At 48.4% G+C, this 21,736-nt stretch overlaps 45 non-coding genes across 45 annotated transcripts; all 45 read left to right on the top strand.

Moving 5' to 3' along the window:
* Window positions 1-303: 303 nt before the first annotated feature.
* Window positions 304-422, top strand: LOC147970092 (5S ribosomal RNA). Its single transcript, XR_015605503.1, has one exon. It is a non-coding gene; the product is annotated as a 5S ribosomal RNA (ribosomal RNA).
* A 364-nt stretch (window positions 423-786) lies between these two features.
* On the top strand, window positions 787-905 carry LOC147970091 (5S ribosomal RNA). The gene has a single exon (XR_015605502.1). It is a non-coding gene; the product is annotated as a 5S ribosomal RNA (ribosomal RNA).
* Window positions 906-1,269: 364 nt separating this feature from the next.
* Window positions 1,270-1,388, top strand: LOC147970090 (5S ribosomal RNA). The gene has a single exon (XR_015605501.1). It is a non-coding gene; the product is annotated as a 5S ribosomal RNA (ribosomal RNA).
* Window positions 1,389-1,752: 364 nt separating this feature from the next.
* Window positions 1,753-1,871, top strand: LOC147970089 (5S ribosomal RNA). The gene has a single exon (XR_015605500.1). It is a non-coding gene; the product is annotated as a 5S ribosomal RNA (ribosomal RNA).
* Window positions 1,872-2,235: 364 nt separating this feature from the next.
* On the top strand, window positions 2,236-2,354 carry LOC147970088 (5S ribosomal RNA). Its single transcript, XR_015605499.1, has one exon. It is a non-coding gene; the product is annotated as a 5S ribosomal RNA (ribosomal RNA).
* A 364-nt stretch (window positions 2,355-2,718) lies between these two features.
* Window positions 2,719-2,837, top strand: LOC147970087 (5S ribosomal RNA). Its single transcript, XR_015605497.1, has one exon. It is a non-coding gene; the product is annotated as a 5S ribosomal RNA (ribosomal RNA).
* Window positions 2,838-3,201: 364 nt separating this feature from the next.
* On the top strand, window positions 3,202-3,320 carry LOC147970086 (5S ribosomal RNA). The gene has a single exon (XR_015605496.1). It is a non-coding gene; the product is annotated as a 5S ribosomal RNA (ribosomal RNA).
* A 364-nt stretch (window positions 3,321-3,684) lies between these two features.
* On the top strand, window positions 3,685-3,803 carry LOC147970085 (5S ribosomal RNA). Its single transcript, XR_015605495.1, has one exon. It is a non-coding gene; the product is annotated as a 5S ribosomal RNA (ribosomal RNA).
* A 364-nt stretch (window positions 3,804-4,167) lies between these two features.
* LOC147970084 (5S ribosomal RNA) lies at window positions 4,168-4,286 on the top strand. Its single transcript, XR_015605494.1, has one exon. It is a non-coding gene; the product is annotated as a 5S ribosomal RNA (ribosomal RNA).
* A 364-nt stretch (window positions 4,287-4,650) lies between these two features.
* LOC147970083 (5S ribosomal RNA) lies at window positions 4,651-4,769 on the top strand. The gene has a single exon (XR_015605493.1). It is a non-coding gene; the product is annotated as a 5S ribosomal RNA (ribosomal RNA).
* A 364-nt stretch (window positions 4,770-5,133) lies between these two features.
* LOC147970082 (5S ribosomal RNA) lies at window positions 5,134-5,252 on the top strand. Its single transcript, XR_015605492.1, has one exon. It is a non-coding gene; the product is annotated as a 5S ribosomal RNA (ribosomal RNA).
* A 364-nt stretch (window positions 5,253-5,616) lies between these two features.
* Window positions 5,617-5,735, top strand: LOC147970081 (5S ribosomal RNA). Its single transcript, XR_015605491.1, has one exon. It is a non-coding gene; the product is annotated as a 5S ribosomal RNA (ribosomal RNA).
* A 364-nt stretch (window positions 5,736-6,099) lies between these two features.
* On the top strand, window positions 6,100-6,218 carry LOC147970080 (5S ribosomal RNA). The gene has a single exon (XR_015605490.1). It is a non-coding gene; the product is annotated as a 5S ribosomal RNA (ribosomal RNA).
* A 364-nt stretch (window positions 6,219-6,582) lies between these two features.
* LOC147970079 (5S ribosomal RNA) lies at window positions 6,583-6,701 on the top strand. Its single transcript, XR_015605488.1, has one exon. It is a non-coding gene; the product is annotated as a 5S ribosomal RNA (ribosomal RNA).
* Window positions 6,702-7,065: 364 nt separating this feature from the next.
* Window positions 7,066-7,184, top strand: LOC147970078 (5S ribosomal RNA). Its single transcript, XR_015605487.1, has one exon. It is a non-coding gene; the product is annotated as a 5S ribosomal RNA (ribosomal RNA).
* A 364-nt stretch (window positions 7,185-7,548) lies between these two features.
* On the top strand, window positions 7,549-7,667 carry LOC147970077 (5S ribosomal RNA). The gene has a single exon (XR_015605485.1). It is a non-coding gene; the product is annotated as a 5S ribosomal RNA (ribosomal RNA).
* Window positions 7,668-8,031: 364 nt separating this feature from the next.
* LOC147970076 (5S ribosomal RNA) lies at window positions 8,032-8,150 on the top strand. Its single transcript, XR_015605484.1, has one exon. It is a non-coding gene; the product is annotated as a 5S ribosomal RNA (ribosomal RNA).
* A 364-nt stretch (window positions 8,151-8,514) lies between these two features.
* On the top strand, window positions 8,515-8,633 carry LOC147970075 (5S ribosomal RNA). Its single transcript, XR_015605483.1, has one exon. It is a non-coding gene; the product is annotated as a 5S ribosomal RNA (ribosomal RNA).
* Window positions 8,634-8,997: 364 nt separating this feature from the next.
* LOC147970074 (5S ribosomal RNA) lies at window positions 8,998-9,116 on the top strand. The gene has a single exon (XR_015605482.1). It is a non-coding gene; the product is annotated as a 5S ribosomal RNA (ribosomal RNA).
* A 364-nt stretch (window positions 9,117-9,480) lies between these two features.
* LOC147970073 (5S ribosomal RNA) lies at window positions 9,481-9,599 on the top strand. Its single transcript, XR_015605481.1, has one exon. It is a non-coding gene; the product is annotated as a 5S ribosomal RNA (ribosomal RNA).
* A 364-nt stretch (window positions 9,600-9,963) lies between these two features.
* On the top strand, window positions 9,964-10,082 carry LOC147970072 (5S ribosomal RNA). The gene has a single exon (XR_015605480.1). It is a non-coding gene; the product is annotated as a 5S ribosomal RNA (ribosomal RNA).
* Window positions 10,083-10,446: 364 nt separating this feature from the next.
* On the top strand, window positions 10,447-10,565 carry LOC147970071 (5S ribosomal RNA). Its single transcript, XR_015605479.1, has one exon. It is a non-coding gene; the product is annotated as a 5S ribosomal RNA (ribosomal RNA).
* A 364-nt stretch (window positions 10,566-10,929) lies between these two features.
* Window positions 10,930-11,048, top strand: LOC147970070 (5S ribosomal RNA). The gene has a single exon (XR_015605478.1). It is a non-coding gene; the product is annotated as a 5S ribosomal RNA (ribosomal RNA).
* A 364-nt stretch (window positions 11,049-11,412) lies between these two features.
* LOC147970069 (5S ribosomal RNA) lies at window positions 11,413-11,531 on the top strand. Its single transcript, XR_015605477.1, has one exon. It is a non-coding gene; the product is annotated as a 5S ribosomal RNA (ribosomal RNA).
* Window positions 11,532-11,895: 364 nt separating this feature from the next.
* LOC147970068 (5S ribosomal RNA) lies at window positions 11,896-12,014 on the top strand. Its single transcript, XR_015605476.1, has one exon. It is a non-coding gene; the product is annotated as a 5S ribosomal RNA (ribosomal RNA).
* Window positions 12,015-12,378: 364 nt separating this feature from the next.
* On the top strand, window positions 12,379-12,497 carry LOC147970067 (5S ribosomal RNA). The gene has a single exon (XR_015605474.1). It is a non-coding gene; the product is annotated as a 5S ribosomal RNA (ribosomal RNA).
* A 364-nt stretch (window positions 12,498-12,861) lies between these two features.
* On the top strand, window positions 12,862-12,980 carry LOC147970066 (5S ribosomal RNA). Its single transcript, XR_015605473.1, has one exon. It is a non-coding gene; the product is annotated as a 5S ribosomal RNA (ribosomal RNA).
* A 364-nt stretch (window positions 12,981-13,344) lies between these two features.
* Window positions 13,345-13,463, top strand: LOC147970065 (5S ribosomal RNA). Its single transcript, XR_015605472.1, has one exon. It is a non-coding gene; the product is annotated as a 5S ribosomal RNA (ribosomal RNA).
* Window positions 13,464-13,827: 364 nt separating this feature from the next.
* On the top strand, window positions 13,828-13,946 carry LOC147970064 (5S ribosomal RNA). Its single transcript, XR_015605471.1, has one exon. It is a non-coding gene; the product is annotated as a 5S ribosomal RNA (ribosomal RNA).
* A 364-nt stretch (window positions 13,947-14,310) lies between these two features.
* On the top strand, window positions 14,311-14,429 carry LOC147970063 (5S ribosomal RNA). The gene has a single exon (XR_015605470.1). It is a non-coding gene; the product is annotated as a 5S ribosomal RNA (ribosomal RNA).
* Window positions 14,430-14,793: 364 nt separating this feature from the next.
* On the top strand, window positions 14,794-14,912 carry LOC147970062 (5S ribosomal RNA). Its single transcript, XR_015605469.1, has one exon. It is a non-coding gene; the product is annotated as a 5S ribosomal RNA (ribosomal RNA).
* Window positions 14,913-15,276: 364 nt separating this feature from the next.
* Window positions 15,277-15,395, top strand: LOC147970061 (5S ribosomal RNA). The gene has a single exon (XR_015605468.1). It is a non-coding gene; the product is annotated as a 5S ribosomal RNA (ribosomal RNA).
* A 364-nt stretch (window positions 15,396-15,759) lies between these two features.
* Window positions 15,760-15,878, top strand: LOC147970060 (5S ribosomal RNA). The gene has a single exon (XR_015605467.1). It is a non-coding gene; the product is annotated as a 5S ribosomal RNA (ribosomal RNA).
* A 364-nt stretch (window positions 15,879-16,242) lies between these two features.
* Window positions 16,243-16,361, top strand: LOC147970059 (5S ribosomal RNA). The gene has a single exon (XR_015605466.1). It is a non-coding gene; the product is annotated as a 5S ribosomal RNA (ribosomal RNA).
* Window positions 16,362-16,725: 364 nt separating this feature from the next.
* Window positions 16,726-16,844, top strand: LOC147970058 (5S ribosomal RNA). The gene has a single exon (XR_015605465.1). It is a non-coding gene; the product is annotated as a 5S ribosomal RNA (ribosomal RNA).
* A 364-nt stretch (window positions 16,845-17,208) lies between these two features.
* On the top strand, window positions 17,209-17,327 carry LOC147970057 (5S ribosomal RNA). Its single transcript, XR_015605463.1, has one exon. It is a non-coding gene; the product is annotated as a 5S ribosomal RNA (ribosomal RNA).
* A 364-nt stretch (window positions 17,328-17,691) lies between these two features.
* Window positions 17,692-17,810, top strand: LOC147970056 (5S ribosomal RNA). Its single transcript, XR_015605462.1, has one exon. It is a non-coding gene; the product is annotated as a 5S ribosomal RNA (ribosomal RNA).
* A 364-nt stretch (window positions 17,811-18,174) lies between these two features.
* On the top strand, window positions 18,175-18,293 carry LOC147970055 (5S ribosomal RNA). Its single transcript, XR_015605461.1, has one exon. It is a non-coding gene; the product is annotated as a 5S ribosomal RNA (ribosomal RNA).
* Window positions 18,294-18,657: 364 nt separating this feature from the next.
* LOC147970054 (5S ribosomal RNA) lies at window positions 18,658-18,776 on the top strand. Its single transcript, XR_015605460.1, has one exon. It is a non-coding gene; the product is annotated as a 5S ribosomal RNA (ribosomal RNA).
* A 364-nt stretch (window positions 18,777-19,140) lies between these two features.
* Window positions 19,141-19,259, top strand: LOC147970053 (5S ribosomal RNA). The gene has a single exon (XR_015606056.1). It is a non-coding gene; the product is annotated as a 5S ribosomal RNA (ribosomal RNA).
* A 364-nt stretch (window positions 19,260-19,623) lies between these two features.
* On the top strand, window positions 19,624-19,742 carry LOC147970052 (5S ribosomal RNA). Its single transcript, XR_015605459.1, has one exon. It is a non-coding gene; the product is annotated as a 5S ribosomal RNA (ribosomal RNA).
* A 364-nt stretch (window positions 19,743-20,106) lies between these two features.
* LOC147970051 (5S ribosomal RNA) lies at window positions 20,107-20,225 on the top strand. Its single transcript, XR_015605458.1, has one exon. It is a non-coding gene; the product is annotated as a 5S ribosomal RNA (ribosomal RNA).
* Window positions 20,226-20,589: 364 nt separating this feature from the next.
* On the top strand, window positions 20,590-20,708 carry LOC147970050 (5S ribosomal RNA). The gene has a single exon (XR_015605457.1). It is a non-coding gene; the product is annotated as a 5S ribosomal RNA (ribosomal RNA).
* Window positions 20,709-21,072: 364 nt separating this feature from the next.
* Window positions 21,073-21,191, top strand: LOC147970049 (5S ribosomal RNA). The gene has a single exon (XR_015605456.1). It is a non-coding gene; the product is annotated as a 5S ribosomal RNA (ribosomal RNA).
* A 364-nt stretch (window positions 21,192-21,555) lies between these two features.
* On the top strand, window positions 21,556-21,674 carry LOC147970048 (5S ribosomal RNA). Its single transcript, XR_015605830.1, has one exon. It is a non-coding gene; the product is annotated as a 5S ribosomal RNA (ribosomal RNA).
* The last annotated feature ends 62 nt before the right edge of the window (window positions 21,675-21,736 follow it).

Below are 21,736 nucleotides of genomic sequence, written 5' to 3'. Positions count from 1 at the left end.
CCTGTCATCATATTTTTGACATTTGCGATATGTTTTAGCTCGGAGCTCGTTAGTCACGCGGCTAGGGAGAGTTGGGGCGCGAAAAGCGCGTTGTGAAAGGGGTGTAAAATACGTGTTGCTGCGGTATAGAGGGAGGGGTGGAAATAGTGGTAAACTCGTCTTCGTAGTTGAGCGAGAGAGTAAGTAGTATAGGGCATTATCCATTAGTAGGCGACGGTTGTAATGGTAGTAAGAATGTATAGCCGTCTTTGCAGCGGACGTGGGAGTGGGAGGCATAAGGGATGAAGCCGGGGGTAACATGTCGGATGCGATCATACCAGCACTAAAGCACCGGATCCCATCAGAACTCCGAAGTTAAGCGTGCTTGGGCGAGAGTAGTACTAGGATGGGTGACCTCCTGGGAAGTCCTCGTGTTGCATTCCCTTTTTAATTATTTTTGTACGTACGTGAGGAACAGAACGCACGTGCGTGATATATATTAAGCCTGTCATCATATTTTTGACATTTGCGATATGTTTTAGCTCGGAGCTCGTTAGTCACGCGGCTAGGGAGAGTTGGGGCGCGAAAAGCGCGTTGTGAAAGGGGTGTAAAATACGTGTTGCTGCGGTATAGAGGGAGGGGTGGAAATAGTGGTAAACTCGTCTTCGTAGTTGAGCGAGAGAGTAAGTAGTATAGGGCATTATCCATTAGTAGGCGACGGTTGTAATGGTAGTAAGAATGTATAGCCGTCTTTGCAGCGGACGTGGGAGTGGGAGGCATAAGGGATGAAGCCGGGGGTAACATGTCGGATGCGATCATACCAGCACTAAAGCACCGGATCCCATCAGAACTCCGAAGTTAAGCGTGCTTGGGCGAGAGTAGTACTAGGATGGGTGACCTCCTGGGAAGTCCTCGTGTTGCATTCCCTTTTTAATTATTTTTGTACGTACGTGAGGAACAGAACGCACGTGCGTGATATATATTAAGCCTGTCATCATATTTTTGACATTTGCGATATGTTTTAGCTCGGAGCTCGTTAGTCACGCGGCTAGGGAGAGTTGGGGCGCGAAAAGCGCGTTGTGAAAGGGGTGTAAAATACGTGTTGCTGCGGTATAGAGGGAGGGGTGGAAATAGTGGTAAACTCGTCTTCGTAGTTGAGCGAGAGAGTAAGTAGTATAGGGCATTATCCATTAGTAGGCGACGGTTGTAATGGTAGTAAGAATGTATAGCCGTCTTTGCAGCGGACGTGGGAGTGGGAGGCATAAGGGATGAAGCCGGGGGTAACATGTCGGATGCGATCATACCAGCACTAAAGCACCGGATCCCATCAGAACTCCGAAGTTAAGCGTGCTTGGGCGAGAGTAGTACTAGGATGGGTGACCTCCTGGGAAGTCCTCGTGTTGCATTCCCTTTTTAATTATTTTTGTACGTACGTGAGGAACAGAACGCACGTGCGTGATATATATTAAGCCTGTCATCATATTTTTGACATTTGCGATATGTTTTAGCTCGGAGCTCGTTAGTCACGCGGCTAGGGAGAGTTGGGGCGCGAAAAGCGCGTTGTGAAAGGGGTGTAAAATACGTGTTGCTGCGGTATAGAGGGAGGGGTGGAAATAGTGGTAAACTCGTCTTCGTAGTTGAGCGAGAGAGTAAGTAGTATAGGGCATTATCCATTAGTAGGCGACGGTTGTAATGGTAGTAAGAATGTATAGCCGTCTTTGCAGCGGACGTGGGAGTGGGAGGCATAAGGGATGAAGCCGGGGGTAACATGTCGGATGCGATCATACCAGCACTAAAGCACCGGATCCCATCAGAACTCCGAAGTTAAGCGTGCTTGGGCGAGAGTAGTACTAGGATGGGTGACCTCCTGGGAAGTCCTCGTGTTGCATTCCCTTTTTAATTATTTTTGTACGTACGTGAGGAACAGAACGCACGTGCGTGATATATATTAAGCCTGTCATCATATTTTTGACATTTGCGATATGTTTTAGCTCGGAGCTCGTTAGTCACGCGGCTAGGGAGAGTTGGGGCGCGAAAAGCGCGTTGTGAAAGGGGTGTAAAATACGTGTTGCTGCGGTATAGAGGGAGGGGTGGAAATAGTGGTAAACTCGTCTTCGTAGTTGAGCGAGAGAGTAAGTAGTATAGGGCATTATCCATTAGTAGGCGACGGTTGTAATGGTAGTAAGAATGTATAGCCGTCTTTGCAGCGGACGTGGGAGTGGGAGGCATAAGGGATGAAGCCGGGGGTAACATGTCGGATGCGATCATACCAGCACTAAAGCACCGGATCCCATCAGAACTCCGAAGTTAAGCGTGCTTGGGCGAGAGTAGTACTAGGATGGGTGACCTCCTGGGAAGTCCTCGTGTTGCATTCCCTTTTTAATTATTTTTGTACGTACGTGAGGAACAGAACGCACGTGCGTGATATATATTAAGCCTGTCATCATATTTTTGACATTTGCGATATGTTTTAGCTCGGAGCTCGTTAGTCACGCGGCTAGGGAGAGTTGGGGCGCGAAAAGCGCGTTGTGAAAGGGGTGTAAAATACGTGTTGCTGCGGTATAGAGGGAGGGGTGGAAATAGTGGTAAACTCGTCTTCGTAGTTGAGCGAGAGAGTAAGTAGTATAGGGCATTATCCATTAGTAGGCGACGGTTGTAATGGTAGTAAGAATGTATAGCCGTCTTTGCAGCGGACGTGGGAGTGGGAGGCATAAGGGATGAAGCCGGGGGTAACATGTCGGATGCGATCATACCAGCACTAAAGCACCGGATCCCATCAGAACTCCGAAGTTAAGCGTGCTTGGGCGAGAGTAGTACTAGGATGGGTGACCTCCTGGGAAGTCCTCGTGTTGCATTCCCTTTTTAATTATTTTTGTACGTACGTGAGGAACAGAACGCACGTGCGTGATATATATTAAGCCTGTCATCATATTTTTGACATTTGCGATATGTTTTAGCTCGGAGCTCGTTAGTCACGCGGCTAGGGAGAGTTGGGGCGCGAAAAGCGCGTTGTGAAAGGGGTGTAAAATACGTGTTGCTGCGGTATAGAGGGAGGGGTGGAAATAGTGGTAAACTCGTCTTCGTAGTTGAGCGAGAGAGTAAGTAGTATAGGGCATTATCCATTAGTAGGCGACGGTTGTAATGGTAGTAAGAATGTATAGCCGTCTTTGCAGCGGACGTGGGAGTGGGAGGCATAAGGGATGAAGCCGGGGGTAACATGTCGGATGCGATCATACCAGCACTAAAGCACCGGATCCCATCAGAACTCCGAAGTTAAGCGTGCTTGGGCGAGAGTAGTACTAGGATGGGTGACCTCCTGGGAAGTCCTCGTGTTGCATTCCCTTTTTAATTATTTTTGTACGTACGTGAGGAACAGAACGCACGTGCGTGATATATATTAAGCCTGTCATCATATTTTTGACATTTGCGATATGTTTTAGCTCGGAGCTCGTTAGTCACGCGGCTAGGGAGAGTTGGGGCGCGAAAAGCGCGTTGTGAAAGGGGTGTAAAATACGTGTTGCTGCGGTATAGAGGGAGGGGTGGAAATAGTGGTAAACTCGTCTTCGTAGTTGAGCGAGAGAGTAAGTAGTATAGGGCATTATCCATTAGTAGGCGACGGTTGTAATGGTAGTAAGAATGTATAGCCGTCTTTGCAGCGGACGTGGGAGTGGGAGGCATAAGGGATGAAGCCGGGGGTAACATGTCGGATGCGATCATACCAGCACTAAAGCACCGGATCCCATCAGAACTCCGAAGTTAAGCGTGCTTGGGCGAGAGTAGTACTAGGATGGGTGACCTCCTGGGAAGTCCTCGTGTTGCATTCCCTTTTTAATTATTTTTGTACGTACGTGAGGAACAGAACGCACGTGCGTGATATATATTAAGCCTGTCATCATATTTTTGACATTTGCGATATGTTTTAGCTCGGAGCTCGTTAGTCACGCGGCTAGGGAGAGTTGGGGCGCGAAAAGCGCGTTGTGAAAGGGGTGTAAAATACGTGTTGCTGCGGTATAGAGGGAGGGGTGGAAATAGTGGTAAACTCGTCTTCGTAGTTGAGCGAGAGAGTAAGTAGTATAGGGCATTATCCATTAGTAGGCGACGGTTGTAATGGTAGTAAGAATGTATAGCCGTCTTTGCAGCGGACGTGGGAGTGGGAGGCATAAGGGATGAAGCCGGGGGTAACATGTCGGATGCGATCATACCAGCACTAAAGCACCGGATCCCATCAGAACTCCGAAGTTAAGCGTGCTTGGGCGAGAGTAGTACTAGGATGGGTGACCTCCTGGGAAGTCCTCGTGTTGCATTCCCTTTTTAATTATTTTTGTACGTACGTGAGGAACAGAACGCACGTGCGTGATATATATTAAGCCTGTCATCATATTTTTGACATTTGCGATATGTTTTAGCTCGGAGCTCGTTAGTCACGCGGCTAGGGAGAGTTGGGGCGCGAAAAGCGCGTTGTGAAAGGGGTGTAAAATACGTGTTGCTGCGGTATAGAGGGAGGGGTGGAAATAGTGGTAAACTCGTCTTCGTAGTTGAGCGAGAGAGTAAGTAGTATAGGGCATTATCCATTAGTAGGCGACGGTTGTAATGGTAGTAAGAATGTATAGCCGTCTTTGCAGCGGACGTGGGAGTGGGAGGCATAAGGGATGAAGCCGGGGGTAACATGTCGGATGCGATCATACCAGCACTAAAGCACCGGATCCCATCAGAACTCCGAAGTTAAGCGTGCTTGGGCGAGAGTAGTACTAGGATGGGTGACCTCCTGGGAAGTCCTCGTGTTGCATTCCCTTTTTAATTATTTTTGTACGTACGTGAGGAACAGAACGCACGTGCGTGATATATATTAAGCCTGTCATCATATTTTTGACATTTGCGATATGTTTTAGCTCGGAGCTCGTTAGTCACGCGGCTAGGGAGAGTTGGGGCGCGAAAAGCGCGTTGTGAAAGGGGTGTAAAATACGTGTTGCTGCGGTATAGAGGGAGGGGTGGAAATAGTGGTAAACTCGTCTTCGTAGTTGAGCGAGAGAGTAAGTAGTATAGGGCATTATCCATTAGTAGGCGACGGTTGTAATGGTAGTAAGAATGTATAGCCGTCTTTGCAGCGGACGTGGGAGTGGGAGGCATAAGGGATGAAGCCGGGGGTAACATGTCGGATGCGATCATACCAGCACTAAAGCACCGGATCCCATCAGAACTCCGAAGTTAAGCGTGCTTGGGCGAGAGTAGTACTAGGATGGGTGACCTCCTGGGAAGTCCTCGTGTTGCATTCCCTTTTTAATTATTTTTGTACGTACGTGAGGAACAGAACGCACGTGCGTGATATATATTAAGCCTGTCATCATATTTTTGACATTTGCGATATGTTTTAGCTCGGAGCTCGTTAGTCACGCGGCTAGGGAGAGTTGGGGCGCGAAAAGCGCGTTGTGAAAGGGGTGTAAAATACGTGTTGCTGCGGTATAGAGGGAGGGGTGGAAATAGTGGTAAACTCGTCTTCGTAGTTGAGCGAGAGAGTAAGTAGTATAGGGCATTATCCATTAGTAGGCGACGGTTGTAATGGTAGTAAGAATGTATAGCCGTCTTTGCAGCGGACGTGGGAGTGGGAGGCATAAGGGATGAAGCCGGGGGTAACATGTCGGATGCGATCATACCAGCACTAAAGCACCGGATCCCATCAGAACTCCGAAGTTAAGCGTGCTTGGGCGAGAGTAGTACTAGGATGGGTGACCTCCTGGGAAGTCCTCGTGTTGCATTCCCTTTTTAATTATTTTTGTACGTACGTGAGGAACAGAACGCACGTGCGTGATATATATTAAGCCTGTCATCATATTTTTGACATTTGCGATATGTTTTAGCTCGGAGCTCGTTAGTCACGCGGCTAGGGAGAGTTGGGGCGCGAAAAGCGCGTTGTGAAAGGGGTGTAAAATACGTGTTGCTGCGGTATAGAGGGAGGGGTGGAAATAGTGGTAAACTCGTCTTCGTAGTTGAGCGAGAGAGTAAGTAGTATAGGGCATTATCCATTAGTAGGCGACGGTTGTAATGGTAGTAAGAATGTATAGCCGTCTTTGCAGCGGACGTGGGAGTGGGAGGCATAAGGGATGAAGCCGGGGGTAACATGTCGGATGCGATCATACCAGCACTAAAGCACCGGATCCCATCAGAACTCCGAAGTTAAGCGTGCTTGGGCGAGAGTAGTACTAGGATGGGTGACCTCCTGGGAAGTCCTCGTGTTGCATTCCCTTTTTAATTATTTTTGTACGTACGTGAGGAACAGAACGCACGTGCGTGATATATATTAAGCCTGTCATCATATTTTTGACATTTGCGATATGTTTTAGCTCGGAGCTCGTTAGTCACGCGGCTAGGGAGAGTTGGGGCGCGAAAAGCGCGTTGTGAAAGGGGTGTAAAATACGTGTTGCTGCGGTATAGAGGGAGGGGTGGAAATAGTGGTAAACTCGTCTTCGTAGTTGAGCGAGAGAGTAAGTAGTATAGGGCATTATCCATTAGTAGGCGACGGTTGTAATGGTAGTAAGAATGTATAGCCGTCTTTGCAGCGGACGTGGGAGTGGGAGGCATAAGGGATGAAGCCGGGGGTAACATGTCGGATGCGATCATACCAGCACTAAAGCACCGGATCCCATCAGAACTCCGAAGTTAAGCGTGCTTGGGCGAGAGTAGTACTAGGATGGGTGACCTCCTGGGAAGTCCTCGTGTTGCATTCCCTTTTTAATTATTTTTGTACGTACGTGAGGAACAGAACGCACGTGCGTGATATATATTAAGCCTGTCATCATATTTTTGACATTTGCGATATGTTTTAGCTCGGAGCTCGTTAGTCACGCGGCTAGGGAGAGTTGGGGCGCGAAAAGCGCGTTGTGAAAGGGGTGTAAAATACGTGTTGCTGCGGTATAGAGGGAGGGGTGGAAATAGTGGTAAACTCGTCTTCGTAGTTGAGCGAGAGAGTAAGTAGTATAGGGCATTATCCATTAGTAGGCGACGGTTGTAATGGTAGTAAGAATGTATAGCCGTCTTTGCAGCGGACGTGGGAGTGGGAGGCATAAGGGATGAAGCCGGGGGTAACATGTCGGATGCGATCATACCAGCACTAAAGCACCGGATCCCATCAGAACTCCGAAGTTAAGCGTGCTTGGGCGAGAGTAGTACTAGGATGGGTGACCTCCTGGGAAGTCCTCGTGTTGCATTCCCTTTTTAATTATTTTTGTACGTACGTGAGGAACAGAACGCACGTGCGTGATATATATTAAGCCTGTCATCATATTTTTGACATTTGCGATATGTTTTAGCTCGGAGCTCGTTAGTCACGCGGCTAGGGAGAGTTGGGGCGCGAAAAGCGCGTTGTGAAAGGGGTGTAAAATACGTGTTGCTGCGGTATAGAGGGAGGGGTGGAAATAGTGGTAAACTCGTCTTCGTAGTTGAGCGAGAGAGTAAGTAGTATAGGGCATTATCCATTAGTAGGCGACGGTTGTAATGGTAGTAAGAATGTATAGCCGTCTTTGCAGCGGACGTGGGAGTGGGAGGCATAAGGGATGAAGCCGGGGGTAACATGTCGGATGCGATCATACCAGCACTAAAGCACCGGATCCCATCAGAACTCCGAAGTTAAGCGTGCTTGGGCGAGAGTAGTACTAGGATGGGTGACCTCCTGGGAAGTCCTCGTGTTGCATTCCCTTTTTAATTATTTTTGTACGTACGTGAGGAACAGAACGCACGTGCGTGATATATATTAAGCCTGTCATCATATTTTTGACATTTGCGATATGTTTTAGCTCGGAGCTCGTTAGTCACGCGGCTAGGGAGAGTTGGGGCGCGAAAAGCGCGTTGTGAAAGGGGTGTAAAATACGTGTTGCTGCGGTATAGAGGGAGGGGTGGAAATAGTGGTAAACTCGTCTTCGTAGTTGAGCGAGAGAGTAAGTAGTATAGGGCATTATCCATTAGTAGGCGACGGTTGTAATGGTAGTAAGAATGTATAGCCGTCTTTGCAGCGGACGTGGGAGTGGGAGGCATAAGGGATGAAGCCGGGGGTAACATGTCGGATGCGATCATACCAGCACTAAAGCACCGGATCCCATCAGAACTCCGAAGTTAAGCGTGCTTGGGCGAGAGTAGTACTAGGATGGGTGACCTCCTGGGAAGTCCTCGTGTTGCATTCCCTTTTTAATTATTTTTGTACGTACGTGAGGAACAGAACGCACGTGCGTGATATATATTAAGCCTGTCATCATATTTTTGACATTTGCGATATGTTTTAGCTCGGAGCTCGTTAGTCACGCGGCTAGGGAGAGTTGGGGCGCGAAAAGCGCGTTGTGAAAGGGGTGTAAAATACGTGTTGCTGCGGTATAGAGGGAGGGGTGGAAATCGTGGTAAACTCGTCTTCGTAGTTGAGCGAGAGAGTAAGTAGTATAGGGCATTATCCATTAGTAGGCGACGGTTGTAATGGTAGTAAGAATGTATAGCCGTCTTTGCAGCGGACGTGGGAGTGGGAGGCATAAGGGATGAAGCCGGGGGTAACATGTCGGATGCGATCATACCAGCACTAAAGCACCGGATCCCATCAGAACTCCGAAGTTAAGCGTGCTTGGGCGAGAGTAGTACTAGGATGGGTGACCTCCTGGGAAGTCCTCGTGTTGCATTCCCTTTTTAATTATTTTTGTACGTACGTGAGGAACAGAACGCACGTGCGTGATATATATTAAGCCTGTCATCATATTTTTGACATTTGCGATATGTTTTAGCTCGGAGCTCGTTAGTCACGCGGCTAGGGAGAGTTGGGGCGCGAAAAGCGCGTTGTGAAAGGGGTGTAAAATACGTGTTGCTGCGGTATAGAGGGAGGGGTGGAAATAGTGGTAAACTCGTCTTCGTAGTTGAGCGAGAGAGTAAGTAGTATAGGGCATTATCCATTAGTAGGCGACGGTTGTAATGGTAGTAAGAATGTATAGCCGTCTTTGCAGCGGACGTGGGAGTGGGAGGCATAAGGGATGAAGCCGGGGGTAACATGTCGGATGCGATCATACCAGCACTAAAGCACCGGATCCCATCAGAACTCCGAAGTTAAGCGTGCTTGGGCGAGAGTAGTACTAGGATGGGTGACCTCCTGGGAAGTCCTCGTGTTGCATTCCCTTTTTAATTATTTTTGTACGTACGTGAGGAACAGAACGCACGTGCGTGATATATATTAAGCCTGTCATCATATTTTTGACATTTGCGATATGTTTTAGCTCGGAGCTCGTTAGTCACGCGGCTAGGGAGAGTTGGGGCGCGAAAAGCGCGTTGTGAAAGGGGTGTAAAATACGTGTTGCTGCGGTATAGAGGGAGGGGTGGAAATCGTGGTAAACTCGTCTTCGTAGTTGAGCGAGAGAGTAAGTAGTATAGGGCATTATCCATTAGTAGGCGACGGTTGTAATGGTAGTAAGAATGTATAGCCGTCTTTGCAGCGGACGTGGGAGTGGGAGGCATAAGGGATGAAGCCGGGGGTAACATGTCGGATGCGATCATACCAGCACTAAAGCACCGGATCCCATCAGAACTCCGAAGTTAAGCGTGCTTGGGCGAGAGTAGTACTAGGATGGGTGACCTCCTGGGAAGTCCTCGTGTTGCATTCCCTTTTTAATTATTTTTGTACGTACGTGAGGAACAGAACGCACGTGCGTGATATATATTAAGCCTGTCATCATATTTTTGACATTTGCGATATGTTTTAGCTCGGAGCTCGTTAGTCACGCGGCTAGGGAGAGTTGGGGCGCGAAAAGCGCGTTGTGAAAGGGGTGTAAAATACGTGTTGCTGCGGTATAGAGGGAGGGGTGGAAATAGTGGTAAACTCGTCTTCGTAGTTGAGCGAGAGAGTAAGTAGTATAGGGCATTATCCATTAGTAGGCGACGGTTGTAATGGTAGTAAGAATGTATAGCCGTCTTTGCAGCGGACGTGGGAGTGGGAGGCATAAGGGATGAAGCCGGGGGTAACATGTCGGATGCGATCATACCAGCACTAAAGCACCGGATCCCATCAGAACTCCGAAGTTAAGCGTGCTTGGGCGAGAGTAGTACTAGGATGGGTGACCTCCTGGGAAGTCCTCGTGTTGCATTCCCTTTTTAATTATTTTTGTACGTACGTGAGGAACAGAACGCACGTGCGTGATATATATTAAGCCTGTCATCATATTTTTGACATTTGCGATATGTTTTAGCTCGGAGCTCGTTAGTCACGCGGCTAGGGAGAGTTGGGGCGCGAAAAGCGCGTTGTGAAAGGGGTGTAAAATACGTGTTGCTGCGGTATAGAGGGAGGGGTGGAAATCGTGGTAAACTCGTCTTCGTAGTTGAGCGAGAGAGTAAGTAGTATAGGGCATTATCCATTAGTAGGCGACGGTTGTAATGGTAGTAAGAATGTATAGCCGTCTTTGCAGCGGACGTGGGAGTGGGAAGCATAAGGGATGAAGCCGGGGGTAACATGTCGGATGCGATCATACCAGCACTAAAGCACCGGATCCCATCAGAACTCCGAAGTTAAGCGTGCTTGGGCGAGAGTAGTACTAGGATGGGTGACCTCCTGGGAAGTCCTCGTGTTGCATTCCCTTTTTAATTATTTTTGTACGTACGTGAGGAACAGAACGCACGTGCGTGATATATATTAAGCCTGTCATCATATTTTTGACATTTGCGATATGTTTTAGCTCGGAGCTCGTTAGTCACGCGGCTAGGGAGAGTTGGGGCGCGAAAAGCGCGTTGTGAAAGGGGTGTAAAATACGTGTTGCTGCGGTATAGAGGGAGGGGTGGAAATAGTGGTAAACTCGTCTTCGTAGTTGAGCGAGAGAGTAAGTAGTATAGGGCATTATCCATTAGTAGGCGACGGTTGTAATGGTAGTAAGAATGTATAGCCGTCTTTGCAGCGGACGTGGGAGTGGGAGGCATAAGGGATGAAGCCGGGGGTAACATGTCGGATGCGATCATACCAGCACTAAAGCACCGGATCCCATCAGAACTCCGAAGTTAAGCGTGCTTGGGCGAGAGTAGTACTAGGATGGGTGACCTCCTGGGAAGTCCTCGTGTTGCATTCCCTTTTTAATTATTTTTGTACGTACGTGAGGAACAGAACGCACGTGCGTGATATATATTAAGCCTGTCATCATATTTTTGACATTTGCGATATGTTTTAGCTCGGAGCTCGTTAGTCACGCGGCTAGGGAGAGTTGGGGCGCGAAAAGCGCGTTGTGAAAGGGGTGTAAAATACGTGTTGCTGCGGTATAGAGGGAGGGGTGGAAATCGTGGTAAACTCGTCTTCGTAGTTGAGCGAGAGAGTAAGTAGTATAGGGCATTATCCATTAGTAGGCGACGGTTGTAATGGTAGTAAGAATGTATAGCCGTCTTTGCAGCGGACGTGGGAGTGGGAAGCATAAGGGATGAAGCCGGGGGTAACATGTCGGATGCGATCATACCAGCACTAAAGCACCGGATCCCATCAGAACTCCGAAGTTAAGCGTGCTTGGGCGAGAGTAGTACTAGGATGGGTGACCTCCTGGGAAGTCCTCGTGTTGCATTCCCTTTTTAATTATTTTTGTACGTACGTGAGGAACAGAACGCACGTGCGTGATATATATTAAGCCTGTCATCATATTTTTGACATTTGCGATATGTTTTAGCTCGGAGCTCGTTAGTCACGCGGCTAGGGAGAGTTGGGGCGCGAAAAGCGCGTTGTGAAAGGGGTGTAAAATACGTGTTGCTGGGGTATAGAGGGAGGGGTGGAAATAGTGGTAAACTCGTCTTCGTAGTTGAGCGAGAGAGTAAGTAGTATAGGGCATTATCCATTAGTAGGCGACGGTTGTAATGGTAGTAAGAATGTATAGCCGTCTTTGCAGCGGACGTGGGAGTGGGAGGCATAAGGGATGAAGCCGGGGGTAACATGTCGGATGCGATCATACCAGCACTAAAGCACCGGATCCCATCAGAACTCCGAAGTTAAGCGTGCTTGGGCGAGAGTAGTACTAGGATGGGTGACCTCCTGGGAAGTCCTCGTGTTGCATTCCCTTTTTAATTATTTTTGTACGTACGTGAGGAACAGAACGCACGTGCGTGATATATATTAAGCCTGTCATCATATTTTTGACATTTGCGATATGTTTTAGCTCGGAGCTCGTTAGTCACGCGGCTAGGGAGAGTTGGGGCGCGAAAAGCGCGTTGTGAAAGGGGTGTAAAATACGTGTTGCTGCGGTATAGAGGGAGGGGTGGAAATCGTGGTAAACTCGTCTTCGTAGTTGAGCGAGAGAGTAAGTAGTATAGGGCATTATCCATTAGTAGGCGACGGTTGTAATGGTAGTAAGAATGTATAGCCGTCTTTGCAGCGGACGTGGGAGTGGGAAGCATAAGGGATGAAGCCGGGGGTAACATGTCGGATGCGATCATACCAGCACTAAAGCACCGGATCCCATCAGAACTCCGAAGTTAAGCGTGCTTGGGCGAGAGTAGTACTAGGATGGGTGACCTCCTGGGAAGTCCTCGTGTTGCATTCCCTTTTTAATTATTTTTGTACGTACGTGAGGAACAGAACGCACGTGCGTGATATATATTAAGCCTGTCATCATATTTTTGACATTTGCGATATGTTTTAGCTCGGAGCTCGTTAGTCACGCGGCTAGGGAGAGTTGGGGCGCGAAAAGCGCGTTGTGAAAGGGGTGTAAAATACGTGTTGCTGCGGTATAGAGGGAGGGGTGGAAATAGTGGTAAACTCGTCTTCGTAGTTGAGCGAGAGAGTAAGTAGTATAGGGCATTATCCATTAGTAGGCGACGGTTGTAATGGTAGTAAGAATGTATAGCCGTCTTTGCAGCGGACGTGGGAGTGGGAGGCATAAGGGATGAAGCCGGGGGTAACATGTCGGATGCGATCATACCAGCACTAAAGCACCGGATCCCATCAGAACTCCGAAGTTAAGCGTGCTTGGGCGAGAGTAGTACTAGGATGGGTGACCTCCTGGGAAGTCCTCGTGTTGCATTCCCTTTTTAATTATTTTTGTACGTACGTGAGGAACAGAACGCACGTGCGTGATATATATTAAGCCTGTCATCATATTTTTGACATTTGCGATATGTTTTAGCTCGGAGCTCGTTAGTCACGCGGCTAGGGAGAGTTGGGGCGCGAAAAGCGCGTTGTGAAAGGGGTGTAAAATACGTGTTGCTGCGGTATAGAGGGAGGGGTGGAAATAGTGGTAAACTCGTCTTCGTAGTTGAGCGAGAGAGTAAGTAGTATAGGGCATTATCCATTAGTAGGCGACGGTTGTAATGGTAGTAAGAATGTATAGCCGTCTTTGCAGCGGACGTGGGAGTGGGAAGCATAAGGGATGAAGCCGGGGGTAACATGTCGGATGCGATCATACCAGCACTAAAGCACCGGATCCCATCAGAACTCCGAAGTTAAGCGTGCTTGGGCGAGAGTAGTACTAGGATGGGTGACCTCCTGGGAAGTCCTCGTGTTGCATTCCCTTTTTAATTATTTTTGTACGTACGTGAGGAACAGAACGCACGTGCGTGATATATATTAAGCCTGTCATCATATTTTTGACATTTGCGATATGTTTTAGCTCGGAGCTCGTTAGTCACGCGGCTAGGGAGAGTTGGGGCGCGAAAAGCGCGTTGTGAAAGGGGTGTAAAATACGTGTTGCTGCGGTATAGAGGGAGGGGTGGAAATAGTGGTAAACTCGTCTTCGTAGTTGAGCGAGAGAGTAAGTAGTATAGGGCATTATCCATTAGTAGGCGACGGTTGTAATGGTAGTAAGAATGTATAGCCGTCTTTGCAGCGGACGTGGGAGTGGGAGGCATAAGGGATGAAGCCGGGGGTAACATGTCGGATGCGATCATACCAGCACTAAAGCACCGGATCCCATCAGAACTCCGAAGTTAAGCGTGCTTGGGCGAGAGTAGTACTAGGATGGGTGACCTCCTGGGAAGTCCTCGTGTTGCATTCCCTTTTTAATTATTTTTGTACGTACGTGAGGAACAGAACGCACGTGCGTGATATATATTAAGCCTGTCATCATATTTTTGACATTTGCGATATGTTTTAGCTCGGAGCTCGTTAGTCACGCGGCTAGGGAGAGTTGGGGCGCGAAAAGCGCGTTGTGAAAGGGGTGTAAAATACGTGTTGCTGCGGTATAGAGGGAGGGGTGGAAATAGTGGTAAACTCGTCTTCGTAGTTGAGCGAGAGAGTAAGTAGTATAGGGCATTATCCATTAGTAGGCGACGGTTGTAATGGTAGTAAGAATGTATAGCCGTCTTTGCAGCGGACGTGGGAGTGGGAAGCATAAGGGATGAAGCCGGGGGTAACATGTCGGATGCGATCATACCAGCACTAAAGCACCGGATCCCATCAGAACTCCGAAGTTAAGCGTGCTTGGGCGAGAGTAGTACTAGGATGGGTGACCTCCTGGGAAGTCCTCGTGTTGCATTCCCTTTTTAATTATTTTTGTACGTACGTGAGGAACAGAACGCACGTGCGTGATATATATTAAGCCTGTCATCATATTTTTGACATTTGCGATATGTTTTAGCTCGGAGCTCGTTAGTCACGCGGCTAGGGAGAGTTGGGGCGCGAAAAGCGCGTTGTGAAAGGGGTGTAAAATACGTGTTGCTGCGGTATAGAGGGAGGGGTGGAAATAGTGGTAAACTCGTCTTCGTAGTTGAGCGAGAGAGTAAGTAGTATAGGGCATTATCCATTAGTAGGCGACGGTTGTAATGGTAGTAAGAATGTATAGCCGTCTTTGCAGCGGACGTGGGAGTGGGAAGCATAAGGGATGAAGCCGGGGGTAACATGTCGGATGCGATCATACCAGCACTAAAGCACCGGATCCCATCAGAACTCCGAAGTTAAGCGTGCTTGGGCGAGAGTAGTACTAGGATGGGTGACCTCCTGGGAAGTCCTCGTGTTGCATTCCCTTTTTAATTATTTTTGTACGTACGTGAGGAACAGAACGCACGTGCGTGATATATATTAAGCCTGTCATCATATTTTTGACATTTGCGATATGTTTTAGCTCGGAGCTCGTTAGTCACGCGGCTAGGGAGAGTTGGGGCGCGAAAAGCGCGTTGTGAAAGGGGTGTAAAATACGTGTTGCTGCGGTATAGAGGGAGGGGTGGAAATAGTGGTAAACTCGTCTTCGTAGTTGAGCGAGAGAGTAAGTAGTATAGGGCATTATCCATTAGTAGGCGACGGTTGTAATGGTAGTAAGAATGTATAGCCGTCTTTGCAGCGGACGTGGGAGTGGGAAGCATAAGGGATGAAGCCGGGGGTAACATGTCGGATGCGATCATACCAGCACTAAAGCACCGGATCCCATCAGAACTCCGAAGTTAAGCGTGCTTGGGCGAGAGTAGTACTAGGATGGGTGACCTCCTGGGAAGTCCTCGTGTTGCATTCCCTTTTTAATTATTTTTGTACGTACGTGAGGAACAGAACGCACGTGCGTGATATATATTAAGCCTGTCATCATATTTTTGACATTTGCGATATGTTTTAGCTCGGAGCTCGTTAGTCACGCGGCTAGGGAGAGTTGGGGCGCGAAAAGCGCGTTGTGAAAGGGGTGTAAAATACGTGTTGCTGCGGTATAGAGGGAGGGGTGGAAATAGTGGTAAACTCGTCTTCGTAGTTGAGCGAGAGAGTAAGTAGTATAGGGCATTATCCATTAGTAGGCGACGGTTGTAATGGTAGTAAGAATGTATAGCCGTCTTTGCAGCGGACGTGGGAGTGGGAAGCATAAGGGATGAAGCCGGGGGTAACATGTCGGATGCGATCATACCAGCACTAAAGCACCGGATCCCATCAGAACTCCGAAGTTAAGCGTGCTTGGGCGAGAGTAGTACTAGGATGGGTGACCTCCTGGGAAGTCCTCGTGTTGCATTCCCTTTTTAATTATTTTTGTACGTACGTGAGGAACAGAACGCACGTGCGTGATATATATTAAGCCTGTCATCATATTTTTGACATTTGCGATATGTTTTAGCTCGGAGCTCGTTAGTCACGCGGCTAGGGAGAGTTGGGGCGCGAAAAGCGCGTTGTGAAAGGGGTGTAAAATACGTGTTGCTGCGGTATAGAGGGAGGGGTGGAAATAGTGGTAAACTCGTCTTCGTAGTTGAGCGAGAGAGTAAGTAGTATAGGGCATTATCCATTAGTAGGCGACGGTTGTAATGGTAGTAAGAATGTATAGCCGTCTTTGCAGCGGACGTGGGAGTGGGAAGCATAAGGGATGAAGCCGGGGGTAACATGTCGGATGCGATCATACCAGCACTAAAGCACCGGATCCCATCAGAACTCCGAAGTTAAGCGTGCTTGGGCGAGAGTAGTACTAGGATGGGTGACCTCCTGGGAAGTCCTCGTGTTGCATTCCCTTTTTAATTATTTTTGTACGTACGTGAGGAACAGAACGCACGTGCGTGATATATATTAAGCCTGTCATCATATTTTTGACATTTGCGATATGTTTTAGCTCGGAGCTCGTTAGTCACGCGGCTAGGGAGAGTTGGGGCGCGAAAAGCGCGTTGTGAAAGGGGTGTAAAATACGTGTTGCTGCGGTATAGAGGGAGGGGTGGAAATAGTGGTAAACTCGTCTTCGTAGTTGAGCGAGAGAGTAAGTAGTATAGGGCATTATCCATTAGTAGGCGACGGTTGTAATGGTAGTAAGAATGTATAGCCGTCTTTGCAGCGGACGTGGGAGTGGGAAGCATAAGGGATGAAGCCGGGGGTAACATGTCGGATGCGATCATACCAGCACTAAAGCACCGGATCCCATCAGAACTCCGAAGTTAAGCGTGCTTGGGCGAGAGTAGTACTAGGATGGGTGACCTCCTGGGAAGTCCTCGTGTTGCATTCCCTTTTTAATTATTTTTGTACGTACGTGAGGAACAGAACGCACGTGCGTGATATATATTAAGCCTGTCATCATATTTTTGACATTTGCGATATGTTTTAGCTCGGAGCTCGTTAGTCACGCGGCTAGGGAGAGTTGGGGCGCGAAAAGCGCGTTGTGAAAGGGGTGTAAAATACGTGTTGCTGCGGTATAGAGGGAGGGGTGGAAATAGTGGTAAACTCGTCTTCGTAGTTGAGCGAGAGAGTAAGTAGTATAGGGCATTATCCATTAGTAGGCGACGGTTGTAATGGTAGTAAGAATGTATAGCCGTCTTTGCAGCGGACGTGGGAGTGGGAAGCATAAGGGATGAAGCCGGGGGTAACATGTCGGATGCGATCATACCAGCACTAAAGCACCGGATCCCATCAGAACTCCGAAGTTAAGCGTGCTTGGGCGAGAGTAGTACTAGGATGGGTGACCTCCTGGGAAGTCCTCGTGTTGCATTCCCTTTTTAATTATTTTTGTACGTACGTGAGGAACAGAACGCACGTGCGTGATATATATTAAGCCTGTCATCATATTTTTGACATTTGCGATATGTTTTAGCTCGGAGCTCGTTAGTCACGCGGCTAGGGAGAGTTGGGGCGCGAAAAGCGCGTTGTGAAAGGGGTGTAAAATACGTGTTGCTGCGGTATAGAGGGAGGGGTGGAAATAGTGGTAAACTCGTCTTCGTAGTTGAGCGAGAGAGTAAGTAGTATAGGGCATTATCCATTAGTAGGCGACGGTTGTAATGGTAGTAAGAATGTATAGCCGTCTTTGCAGCGGACGTGGGAGTGGGAAGCATAAGGGATGAAGCCGGGGGTAACATGTCGGATGCGATCATACCAGCACTAAAGCACCGGATCCCATCAGAACTCCGAAGTTAAGCGTGCTTGGGCGAGAGTAGTACTAGGATGGGTGACCTCCTGGGAAGTCCTCGTGTTGCATTCCCTTTTTAATTATTTTTGTACGTACGTGAGGAACAGAACGCACGTGCGTGATATATATTAAGCCTGTCATCATATTTTTGACATTTGCGATATGTTTTAGCTCGGAGCTCGTTAGTCACGCGGCTAGGGAGAGTTGGGGCGCGAAAAGCGCGTTGTGAAAGGGGTGTAAAATACGTGTTGCTGCGGTATAGAGGGAGGGGTGGAAATAGTGGTAAACTCGTCTTCGTAGTTGAGCGAGAGAGTAAGTAGTATAGGGCATTATCCATTAGTAGGCGACGGTTGTAATGGTAGTAAGAATGTATAGCCGTCTTTGCAGCGGACGTGGGAGTGGGAAGCATAAGGGATGAAGCCGGGGGTAACATGTCGGATGCGATCATACCAGCACTAAAGCACCGGATCCCATCAGAACTCCGAAGTTAAGCGTGCTTGGGCGAGAGTAGTACTAGGATGGGTGACCTCCTGGGAAGTCCTCGTGTTGCATTCCCTTTTTAATTATTTTTGTACGTACGTGAGGAACAGAACGCACGTGCGTGATATATATTAAGCCTGTCATCATATTTTTGACATTTGCGATATGTTTTAGCTCGGAGCTCGTTAGTCACGCGGCTAGGGAGAGTTGGGGCGCGAAAAGCGCGTTGTGAAAGGGGTGTAAAATACGTGTTGCTGCGGTATAGAGGGAGGGGTGGAAATAGTGGTAAACTCGTCTTCGTAGTTGAGCGAGAGAGTAAGTAGTATAGGGCATTATCCATTAGTAGGCGACGGTTGTAATGGTAGTAAGAATGTATAGCCGTCTTTGCAGCGGACGTGGGAGTGGGAAGCATAAGGGATGAAGCCGGGGGTAACATGTCGGATGCGATCATACCAGCACTAAAGCACCGGATCCCATCAGAACTCCGAAGTTAAGCGTGCTTGGGCGAGAGTAGTACTAGGATGGGTGACCTCCTGGGAAGTCCTCGTGTTGCATTCCCTTTTTAATTATTTTTGTACGTACGTGAGGAACAGAACGCACGTGCGTGATATATATTAAGCCTGTCATCATATTTTTGACATTTGCGATATGTTTTAGCTCGGAGCTCGTTAGTCACGCGGCTAGGGAGAGTTGGGGCGCGAAAAGCGCGTTGTGAAAGGGGTGTAAAATACGTGTTGCTGCGGTATAGAGGGAGGGGTGGAAATAGTGGTAAACTCGTCTTCGTAGTTGAGCGAGAGAGTAAGTAGTATAGGGCATTATCCATTAGTAGGCGACGGTTGTAATGGTAGTAAGAATGTATAGCCGTCTTTGCAGCGGACGTGGGAGTGGGAGGCATAAGGGATGAAGCCGGGGGTAACATGTCGGATGCGATCATACCAGCACTAAAGCACCGGATCCCATCAGAACTCCGAAGTTAAGCGTGCTTGGGCGAGAGTAGTACTAGGATGGGTGACCTCCTAGGAAGTCCTCGTGTTGCATTCCCTTTTTAATTATTTTTGTACGTACGTGAGGAACAGAACGCACGTGCGTGATATATATTAAGCCTGTCATCATATTTTTGACATTTGCGATATGTTTTAGCTCGGAGCTCGTTAGTCACGCGGCTAGGGAGAGTTGGGGCGCGAAAAGCGCGTTGTGAAAGGGGTGTAAAATACGTGTTGCTGCGGTATAGAGGGAGGGGTGGAAATAGTGGTAAACTCGTCTTCGTAGTTGAGCGAGAGAGTAAGTAGTATAGGGCATTATCCATTAGTAGGCGACGGTTGTAATGGTAGTAAGAATGTATAGCCGTCTTTGCAGCGGACGTGGGAGTGGGAAGCATAAGGGATGAAGCCGGGGGTAACATGTCGGATGCGATCATACCAGCACTAAAGCACCGGATCCCATCAGAACTCCGAAGTTAAGCGTGCTTGGGCGAGAGTAGTACTAGGATGGGTGACCTCCTGGGAAGTCCTCGTGTTGCATTCCCTTTTTAATTATTTTTGTACGTACGTGAGGAACAGAACGCACGTGCGTGATATATATTAAGCCTGTCATCATATTTTTGACATTTGCGATATGTTTTAGCTCGGAGCTCGTTAGTCACGCGGCTAGGGAGAGTTGGGGCGCGAAAAGCGCGTTGTGAAAGGGGTGTAAAATACGTGTTGCTGCGGTATAGAGGGAGGGGTGGAAATAGTGGTAAACTCGTCTTCGTAGTTGAGCGAGAGAGTAAGTAGTATAGGGCATTATCCATTAGTAGGCGACGGTTGTAATGGTAGTAAGAATGTATAGCCGTCTTTGCAGCGGACGTGGGAGTGGGAAGCATAAGGGATGAAGCCGGGGGTAACATGTCGGATGCGATCATACCAGCACTAAAGCACCGGATCCCATCAGAACTCCGAAGTTAAGCGTGCTTGGGCGAGAGTAGTACTAGGATGGGTGACCTCCTGGGAAGTCCTCGTGTTGCATTCCCTTTTTAATTATTTTTGTACGTACGTGAGGAACAGAACGCACGTGCGTGATATATATTAAGCCTGTCATCATATTTTTGACATTTGCGATATGTTTTAGCTCGGAGCTCGTTAGTCACGCGGCTAGGGAGAGTTGGGGCGCGAAAAGCGCGTTGTGAAAGGGGTGTAAAATACGTGTTGCTGCGGTATAGAGGGAGGGGTGGAAATAGTGGTAAACTCGTCTTCGTAGTTGAGCGAGAGAGTAAGTAGTATAGGGCATTATCCATTAGTAGGCGACGGTTGTAATGGTAGTAAGAATGTATAGCCGTCTTTGCAGCGGACGTGGGAGTGGGAAGCATAAGGGATGAAGCCGGGGGTAACATGTCGGATGCGATCATACCAGCACTAAAGCACCGGATCCCATCAGAACTCCGAAGTTAAGCGTGCTTGGGCGAGAGTAGTACTAGGATGGGTGACCTCCTGGGAAGTCCTCGTGTTGCATTCCCTTTTTAATTATTTTTGTACGTACGTGAGGAACAGAACGCACGTGCGTGATATATATTAAGCCTGTCATCATATTTTTGACATTTGCGATATGTTTTAGCTCGGAGCTCGTTAGTCACGCGGCTAGGGAGAGTTGGGGCGCGAAAAGCGCGTTGTGAAAGGGGTGTAAAATACGTGTTGCTGCGGTATAGAGGGAGGGGTGGAAATAGTGGTAAACTCGTCTTCGTAGTTGAGCGAGAGAGTAAGTAGTATAGGGCATTATCCATTAGTAGGCGACGGTTGTAATGGTAGTAAGAATGTATAGCCGTCTTTGCAGCGGACGTGGGAGTGGGAAGCATAAGGGATGAAGCCGGGGGTAACATGTCGGATGCGATCATACCAGCACTAAAGCACCGGATCCCATCAGAACTCCGAAGTTAAGCGTGCTTGGGCGAGAGTAGTACTAGGATGGGTGACCTCCTGGGAAGTCCTCGTGTTGCATTCCCTTTTTAATTATTTTTGTACGTACGTGAGGAACAGAACGCACGTGCGTGATATATATTAAGCCTGTCATCATATTTTTGACATTTGCGATATGTTTTAGCTCGGAGCTCGTTAGTCACGCGGCTAGGGAGAGTTGGGGCGCGAAAAGCGCGTTGTGAAAGGGGTGTAAAATACGTGTTGCTGCGGTATAGAGGGAGGGGTGGAAATAGTGGTAAACTCGTCTTCGTAGTTGAGCGAGAGAGTAAGTAGTATAGGGCATTATCCATTAGTAGGCGACGGTTGTAATGGTAGTAAGAATGTATAGCCGTCTTTGCAGCGGACGTGGGAGTGGGAAGCATAAGGGATGAAGCCGGGGGTAACATGTCGGATGCGATCATACCAGCACTAAAGCACCGGATCCCATCAGAACTCCGAAGTTAAGCGTGCTTGGGCGAGAGTAGTACTAGGATGGGTGACCTCCTGGGAAGTCCTTGTGTTGCATTCCCTTTTTAATTATTTTTGTACGTACGTGAGGAACAGAACGCACGTGCGTGATATATATTAAGC

This window comes from Triticum urartu, chromosome 5A (genome assembly GCF_056163025.1).
Source record: "Triticum urartu cultivar PI428250 chromosome 5A, HENAU_Tu73, whole genome shotgun sequence".
NCBI lineage: Eukaryota > Viridiplantae > Streptophyta > Magnoliopsida > Poales > Poaceae > Triticum > Triticum urartu.
The sequence above is the reverse complement of the archived record's forward strand: the minus strand, read 5'-3'. Positions and strand labels throughout refer to the sequence as shown.